This window comes from Haematobia irritans, chromosome 3, assembly GCF_050003625.1.
Source record: "Haematobia irritans isolate KBUSLIRL chromosome 3, ASM5000362v1, whole genome shotgun sequence".
Taxonomy (NCBI): domain Eukaryota; kingdom Metazoa; phylum Arthropoda; class Insecta; order Diptera; family Muscidae; genus Haematobia; species Haematobia irritans.
Window position 1 is genome coordinate 48,111,254 of NC_134399.1, and position 18,274 is coordinate 48,129,527.

Genomic DNA, 18,274 nt, shown 5'->3' on the forward strand with positions numbered 1-18,274 from the left:
ATATAAAATATACGCGTGTTTTATTTAAAAGCACAACAAGGTGGCGACACTTTGACAAGTCGTACTTTTTCTAAGGTAACAACATCAAAAGGAGGTAATCCCTCACGAAAGAGATTCAAGGAACGCAGAAATGCTTTGTTTATCCTAAAGAAGTTAGGATCAGTCGACCCAAGCACGCTGTCGGCTAAACAAAGCGATTCCTTAAAATGTGCTCAAGGAATTCTTGAGGCTGGAAAAAGGGAACGATCACCGGTTGAGCTGCCATCCTCCAAAAGGGATCAAATATCGTTTGCCTCAGTTGCTAAAGACAGCCTTGCGATGGCTATCATTAATAAAGGAGCTTTGGACGGTTTGGTTCCAAAGCAAAAATGGGGGGAAATTGAGAATGCTCTGTCTGTCGTCTACTCACAGGTGTTGGAAAAGTTTCCCGCTCCAGATCCTCGACAGCAAGAGGCTGGTTGGTATCAAGGACGATTTAAGCTAGTCGCATTTGAGGACCAGATGTCTATAGAATGTTTTAAAGCTGCTCTGATACTAATTGGTGAAGTTTGGGAAGGAGCTGCTCTAGAGTTAGTCGAGAAGAAAGACATACCGGCTAGACCTAGAGCACATGCGTGGATACCTGCAGAAGGGTTACCCTGAATCTATTTTAAATAGACTGAAACAATAGACCGATGCAATCCAGATCTTCCAACAGCTGATTGGAAGGTTGGCCGTTTGGATGAAGTGGATGGACCAAGACGGCATGCAGTGTTTATATTGAACACTCAGTCTTTGCCACATCTAGCAAAGTCTCAGGGCCGTGTATGTTATGGCTTTCATTATATCCAAATGAAGGTATATAAAAACGATCAGCTAAAGTATTTAGAAATGGACAAACCTCTGTATGAATCAGAAGTAAGCGAATCCTCTTGCGAAGTCGAGGGAGATACCAAAGTTGAAGACATGGATAGACACCGTATGCGAGAGGAGGTTTCTATTGCCTCAGAACTCACCAAAGTTGAACTTATGGTTATTGCGAGAGTCACCGAGATCTCTGAAGAGGACATTCTTGATGACTCGATTGAAGCGGCTGATGTGACGGTTGTTGAAAATCTCGATGGACCTACGGATCCTCCAGATAAATCTTCATCATTGTAAGGCTGCATGTGCTGCCTTAAAAGTTCTATTGATGAAAGGGGACATAGATATAGTTCTTATTCAAGAACCATATGTCTATAGAAACAAAATATGTGAATTAAGTACTCCGGGGTTCAAACTATTGCAGTATACTGGTAATGATGTAAATCGAGCCTGTATAATTGCTAAAAAAAATTGCTACTCAACTTGTTTCTGCTTCCTTCAATGTGCAATACAGACACTGTCGTTGCCAGTTTAGAAATAGCCAAATGCAAATATTGGGTATCTTCGGTCTACATGGGACATGACAGGGAGATGCCTCCATGTGCCGTTAAGACGTTAGTGGAGGAGTCACTGAAAACAAAGACGAAACTCATTATGGGATGCGATGCGAATGCACATCATAGTATATGGGGAAGTAGTGATACTAATGCAAGGGGAGAGTCGCTAATAGAGTTTATTTTGCGTACTAATCTGGTAGTTTGCAACAAGGGAGATGCCCCAACTTTTGTCACTAAAAACAGGCAAGAGGTTTTGGACATCACCTTGGCCTCGCAAGAACTGAATGAAATGATATCTGAGTGGCAGGTTTTAAGTGAACACAGTTTCTCAGATCATCGCTACATAAGTTTCAAATTTGATGTTCATATCACCAAGACCATATTTCCGCCAAATGTTAGGAAAACTGACTGGAATAGGTATAGGGAATCGTTCAATATGATGATACCGGAAATAACAGAGACAAAAATGAGAAATGTGCAAGATATCGAACACGCAGTGGAGCGGATTACTAAGGCCTTCAACATCTCACTGAAAGCTGCTTGCCCTAGAGGGAAGCCAAGGGGGAAAAATCGACCACCATGGTGGTCTACGGAATTAAGTAATATGAGGAAATCCTGCAGGAAGCTCTTTAACAAGGCAAAGTCCACCAGAGCCCCTGAGGATTGGGACACTTACAAGAAGAATCTGAGAGGATACAAGCGAGAACTGAGAAAGGCTCAGCATAACTATTGGAATGATTACTGCAGCAGTATTGAGAATACGTCCGAGGCTTCCAGACTACGGAAGGTTCTAGCATCCACCAACTCCGCTCCAGGTTTCATTAAAACGTCGGAGGGCAATTGGACAACGTCCAGTGAGGAGACGCTGGAGGTACTATTGGACACACATTTTCCTGGAAATCAGACGGTTGAACCATGTACTGGCGGTGCCACAGTTGCTCAGCGGTCGTTTCCCGTCGAGGAAATTGTATCGGAAACTAGAATAAGATGGGCGCTAAATAGCTTTGGACCCTTCAAATCCCCCGGACCTGATGGAATTACTCCGGCGGAGTTACAAGCGGTGGCTGACCGAATTATCCCCTGGTTGTCGGCGATATATAAAGGATGTATCAACTTATCATATATCCCAGGAAAGTGGAGGGAAACAAAAGTCGTTTTCATACCTAAAGCGGGAAAATCCTCTCACTCGAGGGCGAAGGATTTCCGACCAATCAGCTTATCCTCATTTCTACTTAAGACTCTGGAGAGGATGATAGATATTTATCTTAGAACTAGCATCGAATCAAGTTTGTTCTCGAAACGACAGCATGCATACTCGAAGGGCAGGTCTACTAAGACCGCATTACATGAGCTAGTCAGCTTTGTTGAAAGCTCACTATCTGTCAAAGAATACACAATCGTGGCGTTTCTATACATCGAAGGGGCGTTCAATAATGTCCATCCGAGCTCGATATTAAATGGACTGACAACTCTGAATGTTGATCCATGTATACTTAGGCTGTCAGACGAACTGCTAATGAAGAGACGTATTTCAGCCACACTAGGACAAGCAAACATACAAAGGTATGTGAACAGAGGCACTCCCCAAGGAGGAGTTATATCACCTCTTCTTTGGAATGTTGCTATAAATAACCTTCTGGTTACCCTAGAAAAAGAAAGGATAAAAGTGGTGGCATACGCAGATGATGTGGCTCTGGCAGTCAGGGGAAAATTCCTATCCACAATCAGAGATATTATTCAGAGGGCCCTCCGGTTGACTGAGAAATGGGCGAAAGACAATGGTCTTGGGGTAAATCCTGCAAAGACATAACTAGTCATGTACTGCAAGGATCGCAAAATTCCCACGGTTAGGCCCATTTCCTTAGGGGATATTGAAATTCCCTTTAGTGAGTGTGCAAAATACCTTGGCGTTATTTTGGACAGGAAGCTGAACTTTAAGCTTAATATTGAAGAAAGGACGAGAAAAGCAACGGTAGCTTTGTACTCGTGCAAAAAGGCAATAGGAAAAAAGTGGGGACTAAAACCAAAAATTGTGCATTGGCTATCCACGGCAGTGGTTAGACCTATAATGCTATATGGTGTTGTAGTCTGGTGGCCGGCACTTCAGAAACCGACTTGTTTAGATAAAGTTCAGCGTATGGCGTGTTTGTGTATTTCAGGCGCATTCAGCAAGACAGGAACAAATTCCCTTAATGTCATGCTGCATTTATTGCCTTTAGACATTTTGGCCAAACAGTCAGCTGCAACAACGGCTGTGCGGTTTCGCGAGCTATCGCTGTGGTCGGAAAAAAGTTAGGTCACAGTTCGGTCCTCAAAATAATGCCAGATGTGCCTAACGTAGTGGATTACACTTTGGCGAGTCCACTTTTCGACAAAAAGTTTGAGACTCTAATCCCCAACAGTGAGGCGTGGTGCACACAGACCCCGGGGAATAAAGAATATATAGATTTCTACACTGATGTCTCCAAATTGGATGGACAAGTGGGGTTCGGAGTATATTCTAATGATCTGGAACTTCGAATAGCGAAAAGATTACCTAATCAATGTAGTGTTTATAAAGCTGAAATATTACCAATAAGAGAGGTGGCGAATTGGCTGAGAAGTAATTTTCCAAAAAATGTGGACATTAATATATACTCAGACAGTCAACCTGCAATAAAATCCTTGGACTCTGTGTTCCTCAACTCGAAAACGGCCATCGACTGCCGCAAATCTCTCAATGAGATGGCTGAGCAGTACAATATTCACCTAACATGGGTGCCTGGCCATAGGAACATACCGGGGAACTGCGAAGCGGAAGCGGATGAGGCTAGGGACTACCTTACATATTCCAGGGGAACTAGAATCTGTTGGTATGCCCCTAGGTACCTGCAAGCTCATGCTGCGTGAGAAGGCTGTTATGATGGCAAATGTTCGATGGGAGAATTGCAAGGGTTGTAACGACACCAAGCAAATATGGCCCCATTTCAACTTAAACCGCCCACTAGATATGCTAATGTTCTCGAGAGTCAGATATCACTCCTGATATCTGCTATAACGGGCCGCTGCCTGATAGGCGATTTTGCAAAAACTATTGGCGCGAGGTATAATGACTATTGTATGAGCTGTCACGATGCGGAGGAAAAGTAGTCAATTAAACACCTATTGTGTGAGTGTCCTGCATTTTGTGTAAAGCGCAAGCAACTTTTAGGAGCATATAGCTTCAGATTACTGGCGGATCTGGAAAACGTTAACTTAAGCAGTCTGCTAATGTTCTTGGAACAATCTGGTTGGTTCAGTGAAGAAAAATAATCGAGAAGGTTCAGTGGTTATGACTAGAAGTGCCCATATGTAATAGGTACTTTTAGTTAATGTGGTATCACAATGGACTGAATAGTCTAAGTGAGCCTGAATCTTAATCGGGCTGCCACTTTAACCTAACGTAACCGAACCTAGAGTCCAATCCATAACTTACCACTAATAATCTAAATACTATGTTTACATTTGCTTGTCAGCATACGCTTGCGATGGTTCTGTTGCAACAATGTAACTCGAATTTATCAAATATCGATCAAGAATTCGGTCATAAAATTATGTCACTGACCAGCGCAACAAAACAAAACAAAATATACGCGAAAGAACCAAAGCAAATGTATGTTGACAATATTCGGTAAATTACAACACAGCAAATGTATGTTGAAAATATACACCCTCACCCTAAGAAAGAAACTATACAATTTGTTTTAAAACAAGATAAAAATAAATTGTATATATATATATATATATATATATATATATATATATATATATATATATATATATATATATATATATATATATATATATATATAATTATTTGTATTAAATAGATAATTGTTGTTTATATTATTATATATTAATTGTAATTTCTTAGAAATATTTATCTCTAATTTATTTCTAATGTGAATAATTTTTTAATAAGTTTTTATGGATAGGTTTAACATTGTCTTTCATTTTTATTTTGACATTCAAATTATCTATATCAAAGATCTCATATGGACCGTGATATAGTGATAGGTTAGGTTAGGTTAAGGTGGCAGCCCGATTAAGATTCAGGCTCACTTAGACTATTCAGTCCATTGTGATACCACATTAACTAAAAGTACCTATTACATATGGGCACTTCTAGTTTAACCGCTGAACCTTCTTGATTATTTTTCTTTGTTGAACCAACCAGATTGTTCCAAAAATATTAGCAGACTGCTTAAGTTAACGTTTTCCAGATCCGCCAGTAATCTGAAGCTATATGCTCCTAAAAGTTGCTTGCGCTTTACACAAAATGCAGGACACTCACACAAGAGGTGTTTAATTGATTCTTTTTCCTCCGCATCATGACAGCTCATACAATAGTCATTATACTTCGCGCCAATAGTTTTTGCAAAATCTCCTATCAGGCAGCGACCCGTTATAGCAGATATCAGGAGTGATACCTGACGTCTCGAGAACATTAGCATATCTAGTGTGCGGTTTAAGTTGAAATGGGGCCATATTTGCTTGGTGTCGTTACAACCCTTGCAATTCTCCCATCGAACATTTGCCATCGTAACAGCCTTCTCACTCAGCATGAGCTTGCAGGTAGCTAGGGGCATACCAACAAATTCTAGTTCCCCTGGAATATGAAAGGTAGTCCCTAGCCTTGCCAACTCATCCGCTTCGAAGTTCCCCGGTATGTTCCTATGGCCAGGCACCCATATTAGGTGAATATTGTACTGCTCAGCCATCTCATTGAGAGATTTGCGGCAATCGATGGCCGTTTTCGAGTTGAGGAACACAGAGTCCAAGGATTTTATTGCAGGTTGACTGTCTGAGTATATATTAATGCCCACATTTTTTGGAACATTACTTCTCACCCAATTCGCCACCTCTCTTATTGCTAATATTTCAGCCTGAAAAACACTACAGTGATTAGGTAATCTTTTCGCTATTTGAAGTTCCAGATCACTAGAATATACTCCGAAACCCACTTGTCCATCCAATTTGGAGCCATCAGTGTAGAAATCTATATATTCTTTATTCCCCGGGGTCTGTGTGCACCACGCCTCACTTGTGGGGATTAGAGTCTCAAACTTTTTGTCGAAAAGTGGACTCGCCAAAGTGTAATCCACTACGTTAGGCACATCTGACATTATTTTGAGGACAGAACTGTGACCGTAACCATTTTCCGACCACAGCGATAGTTCGCGCAACCGCACAGCCGTTGTTGCAGCTGACTGTTTGGCCAAAATGTCTAAAGGCAATAGATGCATCATGACATTAAGGGAATTTGTTCCTGTCTTGCTGAATGCGCCTGAAATACACAAACACGCCATACGCTGAACTTTATCTAAACCAGTCGGTTTCTGAAGTGCCGGCCACCAGACTACAACACCATATAGCATTATAGGTCTAACCACTGCCGTGTATAGCCAATGCACAATTTTTGGTTTTAGTCCCCACTTTTTTCCTATTGCCTTTTTGCACGAGTACAAAGCTACAGTTGCCTTCCTCGCCCTTTCTTCAATATTAAGCTTAAAGTTCAGCTTCCTGTCCAAAATAACGCCAAGGTATTTTGCACAATCACCAAAGGGAATTTCAATACCCCCTAAGGAAATAGGCCTAACCGTGGGAGTTTTGCGATCTTTGCAGTACATGACTAATTCTGTCTTTGCAGGATTTACCCCAAGACCATTATCTTTCGCCCATTGTTCAGTCATCCGGAGGGCCCTCTGAATAATATCTCTGATTGTGGATGGGAATTTTCCCCTGACTGCCAGAGCTACATCATCTGCGTATGCCACCACTTTTATCCTTTCTTTTTCTAGAGTAACGAGAAGGCTATTTAGAGCAACATTCCAAAGAAGAGGTGATAGAACTCCTCCTTGGGGAGTGCCTCTGTTCACATACTTTGGTATGTTTGCTTGTCCTAGTGTGGCTGAAATACGTCTCTTCATTAGCAGTTCGTCTAACAGCCTGAGTATACATGGATCAACATTCAGAGTTGTCAGTCCATTTAATATCGAGCTCGGATGGACATTATTGAACGCCCCTTCGATGTCTAGAAACGCCACTATTGTGTATTCTTTGACAGATAGTGAGCTTTCAATAAAGCTGACTAGTTCATGTAGTGCGGTCTCAGTAGACCTGCCCTTCGAGTATGCATGCTGTCGTTTCGAGAACAAACTTGAATCGATGCTAGTTCTAAGATAAATATCTATCATCCTCTCCAGAGTCTTAAGTAGGAATGAGGATAAGCTGATTGGTCGGAAATCCTTCGCCCTCGAGTGAGAGGCTTTTCCCGCTTTAGGTATGAAAACGACTTTTGTTTCCCTCCACTTTCCTGGGATATATGATAAGTTGATACATCCTTTATATATCACCGACAACCAGGGGATAATTTTGTCAGTTACAGCTTGTAACTCCGCCGGAGTAATTCCATCAGGTCCAGGGGATTTGAATGGTCCAAAGCTATTTAGCGCCCATCTTATTCTAGTTTCCGATACAATTTCCTCGACAGGAAACGACCGCTGAGCAACTGTGGCACCGCCAGTACATGGTTCAACCGTCTGATTTCCAGGAAAATGTGTGTCCAATAGTACCTCCAGCGTCTCCTCACTGGACGTTGTCCAATTGCCCTCCGATGTTTTAATGAAACCTGGAGCGGAGTTGGTGGATGCTAGAACCTTCCGTAGTCTGGAAGCCTCGGACGTATTCTCAATACTGCTGCAGTAAGCATTCCAAGAGTTATGCTGAGCCTTTCTCAGTTCTCGCTTGTATCCTCTCAGATTCTTCTTGTAAGCGTCCCAGTCCTCAGGGGCTCTGGTGGACTTTGCCTTGTTAAAGAGCTTCCTGCAGGATTTCCTCATATTACTTAATTCCGTAGACCACCATGGTGGTCGATGTTTCCCCCTTGGCTTTCCTCTAGGGCATGCAGCTTTCAGTGAGATGTTGAAGGCCTTAGTAATCCGCTCCACTGCGTGTTCGATATCTTGCACATTTCTCATATTTGTCTCTGTTATTTCCGGTATCATCATATTGAACGATTCCCTATACCTATTCCAGTCAGCTTTCCTAACATTTGGCGGAAATATGATCTTGGTGATATGAACATCAAATTTGAAACTGATGTAGCGATGATCTGAGAAGCTGTGTTCACTTAAAACCTGCCACTCAGATATCATTTCATTCAGTTCTTGCGAGGCCAAGGTGATGTCCAAAACCTCTTGCCTGTTTTTAGTGACAAAGGTTGGGACATCTCCCTTGTTGCAAACTACCAGATTAGTACGCAAAATAAACTCTATTAGCGACTCTCCCCTTGCATTAGTATCACTACTTCCCCATATACTATGATGTGCATTCGCATCGCATCCCATAATGAGTTTCGTCTTTGTTTTCAGTGACTCCTCCACTAAGGTCTTAACGGCATATGGAGGCATCTCCCTGTCATGTCCCATGTAGACCGAAGATACCCAATATTTGCATTTGGCTATTTCTAAACTTGCCACGACAGTGTCTGTATTGCACATTGAAGGAAGCAGAAACAAGTTGAGCTCGTTTTTAGCAATTATACAGGCTCGATTTACATCATTACCAGTATACTGCAATAGTTTGAACCCCGGAGTACTTAATTCACATATTTTGTTTTTATAAACATATGGTTCTTGAATAAGAACTATATCTATGTCCCCTTTCATCAGGAGAACTTTTAAGGCAGCACATGCAGCCTTACAATGATGAAGATTTATCTGGAGGATCCGTAGGACCATCGAGATTTTCAACAACCGTCACATCAGCCGCTTCAATCGAGTCATCAAGAATGTCCTCTTCAGAGATATCGGTGACTCTCGCAATAACCATAGGTTCAACTTTGGTGAGTTCTGAGGCAGTAGAAGCCTCCTCACGCATACGGTATCTATCCATGTCTTCAAATGGCTTGGTATTCCCCTCGACTTCGCAAGAGGATCCGCTTACTTCTGATTCATACAGAGGCTTGTCCATTTCTGAATCCTTTAGCTGATCGTTTTTATACACCTTCATTTGGATATAATGAAAGCCATAACATACACGGCCCTGGGACTTTGCTAGATGTGGCAAAGACTGAGTGTTCAATATAAACACTGCATGCCGTCTTGGCCCATCCACTTCATCCAAACGGCCAACCTTCCAATCAGCTGTTGGAAGATCTGGATTGCATTGTTTCAGTCTATTTAAAATAGATTCAGGGTCAGGAGGGTTTGCAGGTATCCACGCATGTGCTCTTGGTCTAGCCGGTATGTCTTTCTTCTCGACTAACTCTAGAGCAGCTCCTTCCCAAACTTCACCAATTAGTATCAGAGCAGCTTTAAAACATTCTATAGACCTCTGGTCCTCAAATGCGACTAGCTTAAATCGTCCTTGATACCAACCAGCCTCTTGCTGTCGAGGATCTGGGCCGGGAAACTTTTCCAGCACCTGTGAGTAGACGCCAGACAAAGCATTCTCAATTTCCCCCCATTTTTGCTTTGGAACCATACCGTCCAATGCTCCTTTATTTATGATAGCCATCACAAGGCTGTCTTTAGCAACTGAGGCAAACGATCGTTGATCCCTTTTGGAGGATGGCAGCTCATCCGGTGATCGTTCCCTTTTTGCAGCCTCAAGAATTCCTTGAGCCCATTTTAAGGAATCGCTTTGTTTAGCCGACAACGTGCTTGGGTCGACTGATCCTAATTTCTTTAGGATAAACAAAGCATTTCTGCGTTCTTTGAATCTCTTTCGTGAGGGATTACCTCCTTTTGATGCCGTTACCTTGGAAAAGGTCCGACTTGTCAAATTGTCGCCACCTGTCGACCCGTCTACAGGTCGACTAATTGGGCCTAACTCTTGGTCATTGCCCAAATTTATAACTCCAGTCGATACCCGTCCACTGGGCCCTGAAGTTAGCAACCCAGTGGATGTCTTTGAATTTCTCTGCATGGTGGCCTAAAATCCCACCACACTTGAAATTCGTAGTAGGTACTTATTACAATGATTTTATCCGCTATTAAAAAAAAACACGTCCGTTCCGTTCGACGGTTGAAATACTATGATATAGTGATTCGTTCTTTTTTCTATTTTCCGTTTTTACTAATACAAAATCACCTATATTTAGATTTATTCTGTTTGTATTGTTTAGAGAGTCTTGGCAACGTTTTTTCTTAACTTCTTCCAATAGTTTTCTAGCATTCTGTAGTGACAATTTCAACCTTAACTTTAATTCTTTGGCATAGTTGTCAGTGTCATATATCTTATCGTTGTTCATTACTTTCTCTCCAGGTAATGTGGGTAATTTGCCGAAAATCAATTCGAATGGAGAATACCATGTATCCACGTGTGGAGTAATATATATGCAAATGCATAGTATGGTATCTATTCATTCCAATTGTCGTCTCTAACAAACGATAAGAAATACTCATTCAAAACTCTGTGGTTTCTTTCAACTGTGCCTAAGGTCTCGTGAGCCATCGTGGTGCAATGGTTAGCATGCCCGCCTTGCATACACTAGGTCGTGGGTTCGAATCCTGCTTCGACCGAGCACCAAAAAGTTTTTCAGCGGTGTATTATCCCACCTCAGTAATGCTGGTGACATTTCTGAGGGTTTCAAAGCTTCTCTACGTGGTTTAACTGAAATGTAGAACGCAATTCGAACTCGGCTATAAAAAGGAGGTCCCTTGTCATTGAGCTTAACATGGAATCGGGCAGCACTCAGTGATAAGAGAGAAGTTCACCAATGTGGTACTACAATGGACTGAATAGTTTAAGTGAGCCTGATACATCGGGCTGCCACCTAACCTAACCTAACCTAACCTAATGTCTCGTGATGGTATGGAGTTGAGAATTTCTGTTCTATGTTTAATAATGCACATATTTCTTTCATCAACTCATTCACAAATTCTGTACCTCTATCTGATTTCAAGACATTAAATTTGCCGTACCTCAAAATTAAGTGTTCATTTAATGCTTTTGCTACTGACCTTGCTTCTTTGGTTACCATCAGTACCGCAATGACGTATTTGGTCAGCTCACATTGCATCGTCAGTATGTAGCGATAATTTTCTGATGGACGAAGGGGACCTACTGTGTCGATTACGATTGTACTGAAATTGTCTGTCGGCGTGTCGGTTTTCACTAGTGGTTCTTTTGTGTGTTTGACTTCTTTATTTCTTTGACAAAGATCACAAGTGGACACATATTTCTTTCCCATCTTATTCATATTTTTCCAAATGTACTTCTGTTTTAATTTCAATAATGTTTTTCTTACTCCAAAATGACCTCCGCATGGTGAGTCATGGTACAATTTTATGAGTCCAATTTTCTCCGGATTATTTAATACTCTTCGAGGACTTGTATATTTATTTTGACGTCATTATTCTTAATATATTCATTCATCTTTTCTTTAAATTTCTCATGAGATATAATTTTAAAAATTTCGTCACTTTTCTAGTGCGAATTGCCCGATGTTCCATCTGCTTAACTCAGATGATAGCTTCTCCAGAGTATTATCGAGATAATATGTATTATCACTACATCTTACAGCTGATTCGTTCACAGAAAGATCATGGGTTATATTAAATCTTTTAGTCGACTTTTCTAATATAAATTTCAATTTCCTTGCTAGCTTTATATCTTTAAATGATGTACATTCCCAAACACTGAGTTGATCAGGCTCATTATGAGAAGACATCTGTTTCCTCTTATTTTCATGCATATTTCCTTCATTTGTGCACATTTTCTTTTTCATGCCTCGAGTTATTACCAGCGACTTCTTAATTGATTCGTCTATTTCTTGAGGTATCATTGATTTTAGTACATTGGAGTCTATTTGTGTTCTCGAAAGTGCATCTGCATTCGTATTATTTGCACCCTTTTTATATATAATTTCAGAGTCATAATCAGATAGTTCTAATATTATTTCTGTTAATTTAGAGCTAGGATTTTTGTGTGAAAACAGAGATGCTAATGGGCGCCGCCTTATTCCAGGGGAACTAGAATCTGTTGGTATGCCTCTGGCCACCTGCAAGCTCTTACTGCGTGAGAAGGCTGTTATGATGGCCAATATTCGATGGGAAAATTGCAAGGGTTGTAACGACACCAAGCAAATATGGCCCCATTTAAACTTAAACCGCACAGTAAATATGCTAGTGTTCTCAAGGCGTCAGATAGCACTCCTGATATCTGCTATAACGGGTCGCTGCCTGATAGGCGAATTTGCAAAAACTATAGGTGCGAAGTATAATGACTATTGTATAAGCTGTCATGATGTGGGTGAAAAGGAATCAATTAAACACCTCTTGTGTGAGTGTCCTGCTTTTTGTGTAAGGCGTAAGCGAATTTTAGGAGCATATAAAGGGTGATTTGTTAAGAGCTTGATAACTTTTTTTTAAAAAAAAACGCATAAAATTTGCTCATCGGTTCTTTATTTGAAACTTTAGATTGGTCCATGACATTTACTTTTTGAAGATAATTTCATTTAAATGTTGACCGCGGCTGCGTCTTAGGTGGTCCATTCGGAAAGTCCAATTTTGGGCAACTTTTTCGAGCATTTCGGCCGGAATAGCCCGAATTTCTTCGGAAATGTTGTCTTCCAAAGCTGGAATAGTTGCTGGCTTATTTCTGTAGACTTTAGACTTGACGTAGCCCCACAAAAAATAGTCTAAAGGCGTCAAATCGCATGATCTTGGTGGCCAACTTACCGGTCCATTTCTTGAGATGAATTGTTCTCCGAAGTTTTCCCTCAAAATGGCCATAGAATCGCGAGCTGTGTGGCTTGTAGCGCCATCTTGTTGAAACCACATGTCAACCAAGTTCAGTTCTTCCATTTTTGGCAACAAAAAGTTTGTTAGCATCGAACGATAGCGATCGCCATTCACCGTAACGTTGCGTCCAACAGCATCTTTGAAAAAATACGGTCCAATGATTCCACCAGTGTACAAACCACACCAAACAGTGCATTTTTCGGGATGCATGGGCAGTTCTTGAACGGCTTCTGGTTGCTCTTCACTCCAAATGCGGCAATTTTGCTTATTTACGTAGCCATTCAACCAGAAATGAGCCTCATCGCTGAACAAAATTTGTCGATAAAAAAGCGGATTTTCTGCCAACTTTTCTAGGGCCCATTCACTGAAAATTCGACGTTGTGGCAGATCGTTCGGCTTCAGTTCTTGCACGAGCTGTATTTTATACGGTTTTACACAAACCCAATTGCTGCGAACGGCGACGAATCGACATTTCACGGTCTTCAGCAACACTCTCAGAAACAGACGCAATATTCTCTTCTGTACGCACTGTACGCATTCGTGTGGTTGGTTTAATGTCCAATAAAGTAAACTGAGTGCGAAACTTGGTCACAATCGCATTAATTGTTTGCTCACTTGGTCGATTATGTAGACCATAAATCGGACGTAAAGCGCCAAACACATTTCGAACCGAACACTGATTTTGGTAATAAAATTCAATGATTTGCAAGCGTTGCTCGTTAGTAAGTCTATTCATGATGAAATGTCAAAGCATACTGAGCATCTTTCTCTTTGACACCATGTCTGAAATCCCACGTGATCTGTCAAATACTAATGCATGAAAATCCTAACCTCAAAAGAATCACCCTTTAGCTTTAGATTACTGGCTGACCTGGAAAACGTTAACTTAAGCAGTTGGTTCCAGAAGAGTAAATAATAGAGAAGGTTCAGTGGTTAAGACTAGAAGTGCACATATGTAATAGGTACTTTTAGTTAAATGTGGTATCACAATGGACTGAATAGTCTAAGTGAGCCTGAAATTTAATAGGGCTGCCACTTTAACCTAACCTAACCTAACCTAAGTACTTATTACGAATTTCAAGTGTTGTGTCCACCATGCAGCGAAATTCAAAGTCATCCACTGGGTTGCTAACCTCAGGGCCCAGTAGACGGGTATCGACTGAAGTTATCAATTTGGGCAAAGACCAAGAGTTAGGCCCAATTAGTCGACCTGAAGACGGGTCGACAGGTTGCGATAATTTGACAAGTCGAACCTTCCCTAAGGTAACGACATCAAAATGAGGTAATCCTTCAAGAAAGAGATTTAAGGAACGAAGAAATGCCTTGTCTATCCTAAAGAAATTAAGATCAGTCTTAACACATTGTCGACTAACCAAAGCAATTCTTTAAAATGGGCGTAACGAATTCTTGAAGCTGGAATGAGGGAAAGACCACAGTGGCAAAAAAAAGTCTTGTGATAGCGATTGTTAACAGGGGAGCAGTGGAAGGTATTGTTCCAAACACATGTGGGGGAATTGAGAATGCTTTGTCTTGCGTCTACTCACAGGTGCTGGAAAAGTTTCCGGGCCCAGATCCTCGACACCAAGAGGCTGGTTGGTATCAAGGACGATTTAAGCTAGGTGCATTTGAGGAATAGAGGTTGGTAGTTTGCAATAAGGGAGATGTCCCAAACTTCGTCACTAAAAACAGGCAAGAGGTTTTGGACGTCATCTTGGCCTCGAAAGAACTGAATGAAATTGATTGGCAGGTTTTAAGTGAACATACCTTCTCAGATCATCGCTACATCAGTTTCAAATTTGATGTTCAAACCACCAAGACCATATTTCCGCCAAATGTTGGGAAAGCTGATTGGAATAGGTATAGGAAATCGCTCAATATGATGATACCGGCAATACCAGAGACAAATATGAGAACTGTGCACGATATCGAACACGCAGTGAAGACGAACTTCTAATGAGGAGACATATTTCAGCCACAATAGGACTAGCAAACATACAAAGGTATGTGAAAAGAGGCACTCCCCAAGGAGGAGTTCTATCACCTCTTCTTTGGCATGTTGCTATAAACAAAAGGATAAAAGTTGTGGCATATGCAGATAATGTGGGTCTAGCAGTCAGGGAACATTCCCATCCACAATCAGATATATTATACAGAGATAAATGAGACTGATAAATGAGCGAAAGAGAATGGTCTTGGGGTAAATCCTGCAAAGACAGATCTACTCATGTACTGCAAAGATCGCAAAATTTCCACGGTTAATCCCATATCCTTAGGGGTTATTGAAATTCCCTTTGTAGTCTGGTGGCCGGCACTTCAGCAGCCGACAAGTTTAGACAAAGTTCAGCTTAGGTGCTTTCAGTAAAACAGGAACAAATTCCCTTAATGTCATGCCGCATCTATTGCCTTTAGACATTTTGGCCAAACAGTCAGCTGCAACAACGGCTATGAGGTTGCGCGAGCTATCGCTGTGGTCGGAAAAAAGGTACGGCCACAGTTCGGTCCTCACAATAATGCAAGCGGATGAGTTAGCAAGGCTAGGAACAACCTTACATATTCTAGGGCAACAGAATCTGTTGGTATGCCTCTGGCTACCTACGATGGGAGAATTTCAAGGGTTGTAACGACACCAAGCAAATATGGCCCCATTTAAACTTAAACCTCAAACTAGATATGCTAGTGTTCTCGATACGTCAGATATCACTCCTAATATCTGCTATAACGGGTCGCTGTCTGATAGGCGATTTTGCAAAAACTATTGGCGCGAAGTATAATGACTATAGTATAGCTGTCATGATGTGGAGGAAGAGGAATCAAGTAAACACCTCTTGTGAGTGTCCTGCATTTGGTGTAGGTTAGGTTAGGTTAGGTTAAAGTGGCAGCCCGATTAAATTTCAGGCTCACTTAGACTATTCAGTCCATTGTGATACCACATTTAACTAAAAGTATCTATTACATATGGGCACTTCTAGTCATAAGCACTGAACCTTCTATATTATTTACTTTTGTGGAACCAACCAGATTGCTCCAAAAACATTAACAAACTGCTTAAGTTAACGTTTTCCAGGTCGGCCAGTAATGTAAAGTTATATGCTCCTAAAATTCGCTTACGCCTTACACAAAAAGCAGGACACTCACACAAGAGGTGTTTAATTGATTCCTTTTCATCCACATCATGACAGCTTATACAATAGTCATTATACTTCGCACCTATAGTTTTTGCAAATTCGCCTATCAGGCAGCGACCCGTTATAGCAGATATCAGGAGTGCTATCTGACGCCTTGAGAACACTAGCATATCTAGTGTGCGGTTTAAGTTTAAATGGGGCCATATTTGCTTGGTGTCGTTACAACCCTTGCAATTTTCCCATCGAATATTGGCCATCATAACAGCCTTCTCACGCAGTAAGAGCTTGCAGGTGGCCAGAGGCATACCAACAGATTCTAGTTCCCCTGGAATATGTAAGGTAGTTCCTAGCCTTGCTAACACATCTGCTTCGCAGTTCCCCGGTATGTTCCTATGGCCAGGCACCCATATTAGGTGAATAGTGTACTGCTCAGCCATCTCGTTGAGAGATTTGCGGCAGTCTATGGCCGTTTTCGAGTTAAGGAATACAGAGTCCAAGGATTTTATTGCAGGTTGACTGTCTGAGTATATATTAATGCCAATATTTGTTGGAACATTACTTCTCAGCCAATTCACTACTCTACTACACTACTACAATTCTCTTATTGCCAATATTTCAGCCTGAAAAACACTACAGTGATTAAGTAATCTTTTCGCTATTCGAATTTCCAGATCTTTAGAATATACTCCGAACCCCACTTGTCCATTCAATTTGGTGGGGTCTGTGTACACCACGCCTCACTGTTGGGAATTAGAGTTTCAAACTTTTTGTCGAAAAGTGGTTTTGCCAGGGTGTAATCCACTACGTTAGGCACATCTGGCATTACTTTGAGGACCGAACTATGACCGTACATTTTTTCCTACCACAGCGATAGCTCGCGCAACCGCACAGCCGTTGGTGCGGCTGACTGTTTGGCCAAAATGTCTAAAGGCAATAGATGTAGCATGACATTAAGGGAGTCTGTTCCTGTCTTACTAAATGCGCCTGAGATACATAAGCTCGCCATACGCTGAACTTTATCTAAACAAATCGGTTTCTGAAGTGCCGGCCACCAGACTACAACACCATATAGCATTATAGGTCTAACTACTGCCGTGTATAGTCAATGCCCAATTTTTGGTTTTAGTCCCCACTTTTTCCCTATTGCCTTTTTGCACGAGTACAAAGCTACCGTGGCTTTTCTCGCCCTCTCTTCAATATTAAGCCTAAAATTTAGCTTCCTGTCCAAAATAACGCCAAGGTATTTTGCACACTCACCAAAGGGAATTTCAGTACCCCCTAAGTAAATGGGCCTAACCGTCGTAGTTTTGCGATCTTTGCAGTACATGACTAGTTCTGTCTTTTCTGGATTTACACCAAGACCATTATCTTTCGCCCATTTCTCAGTCATCCGGAGAGCTCTCTGTATAATATCTCTGATTGTGGGAATTGTGGGAAATGGGGATTTTCCCCTGACTGCTAGCGCCACATCATCTGCGTATGCCACCACTTTTATCCTTTCTTTTTCTAGGGAAACCAGAAGGTTGTTTATAGCAACATTCCAAAGAAGAGGTGATAGAACTCCTCCTTGGGGAGTGCCTCTGTTCACATACCTTTGTATGTTTGCTTGCCCTAGTGTGGCTGAAATACGTCTCTTTATTAGAAGTTCGACTAACAGCCTAAGTATACTTGGATCAACATTCAGAGTTGTCAGTCCATTTAATATCGAGCTCGGATGGACATTATTGAACGCCCCTTCGATGTCTAGAAACGCCACGATTGTGTATTCTTTGACAGATAGTGAGCTTTCAATAAAGCTGACTAGTTCATGCAATGCGGTCTCAGTAGACCTGCCCTTCGAGTATGCATGCTGTGGTTTCGAGAGCAAATTTGAATCCACGCTAGTTCTAAGATACATGTCTATCATCCTCTCCAGGGTCTTAAGTAGGAATGAGGATAAGCTGATTGGTCGGAAACCCTTCGCACTCGAGTGAGAGGCTTT

General features: G+C 41.5%; 1 protein-coding gene across 12 annotated transcripts in view; it reads left to right on the plus strand.

Annotated features, from left to right (window-relative positions):
- Positions 1-18,274, plus strand: part of dtn (transmembrane protein 132C dtn) — a 604,515-nt gene that overhangs the window by 96,823 nt on the left and 489,418 nt on the right. The gene's annotated exons all lie outside the window — the stretch shown is intronic.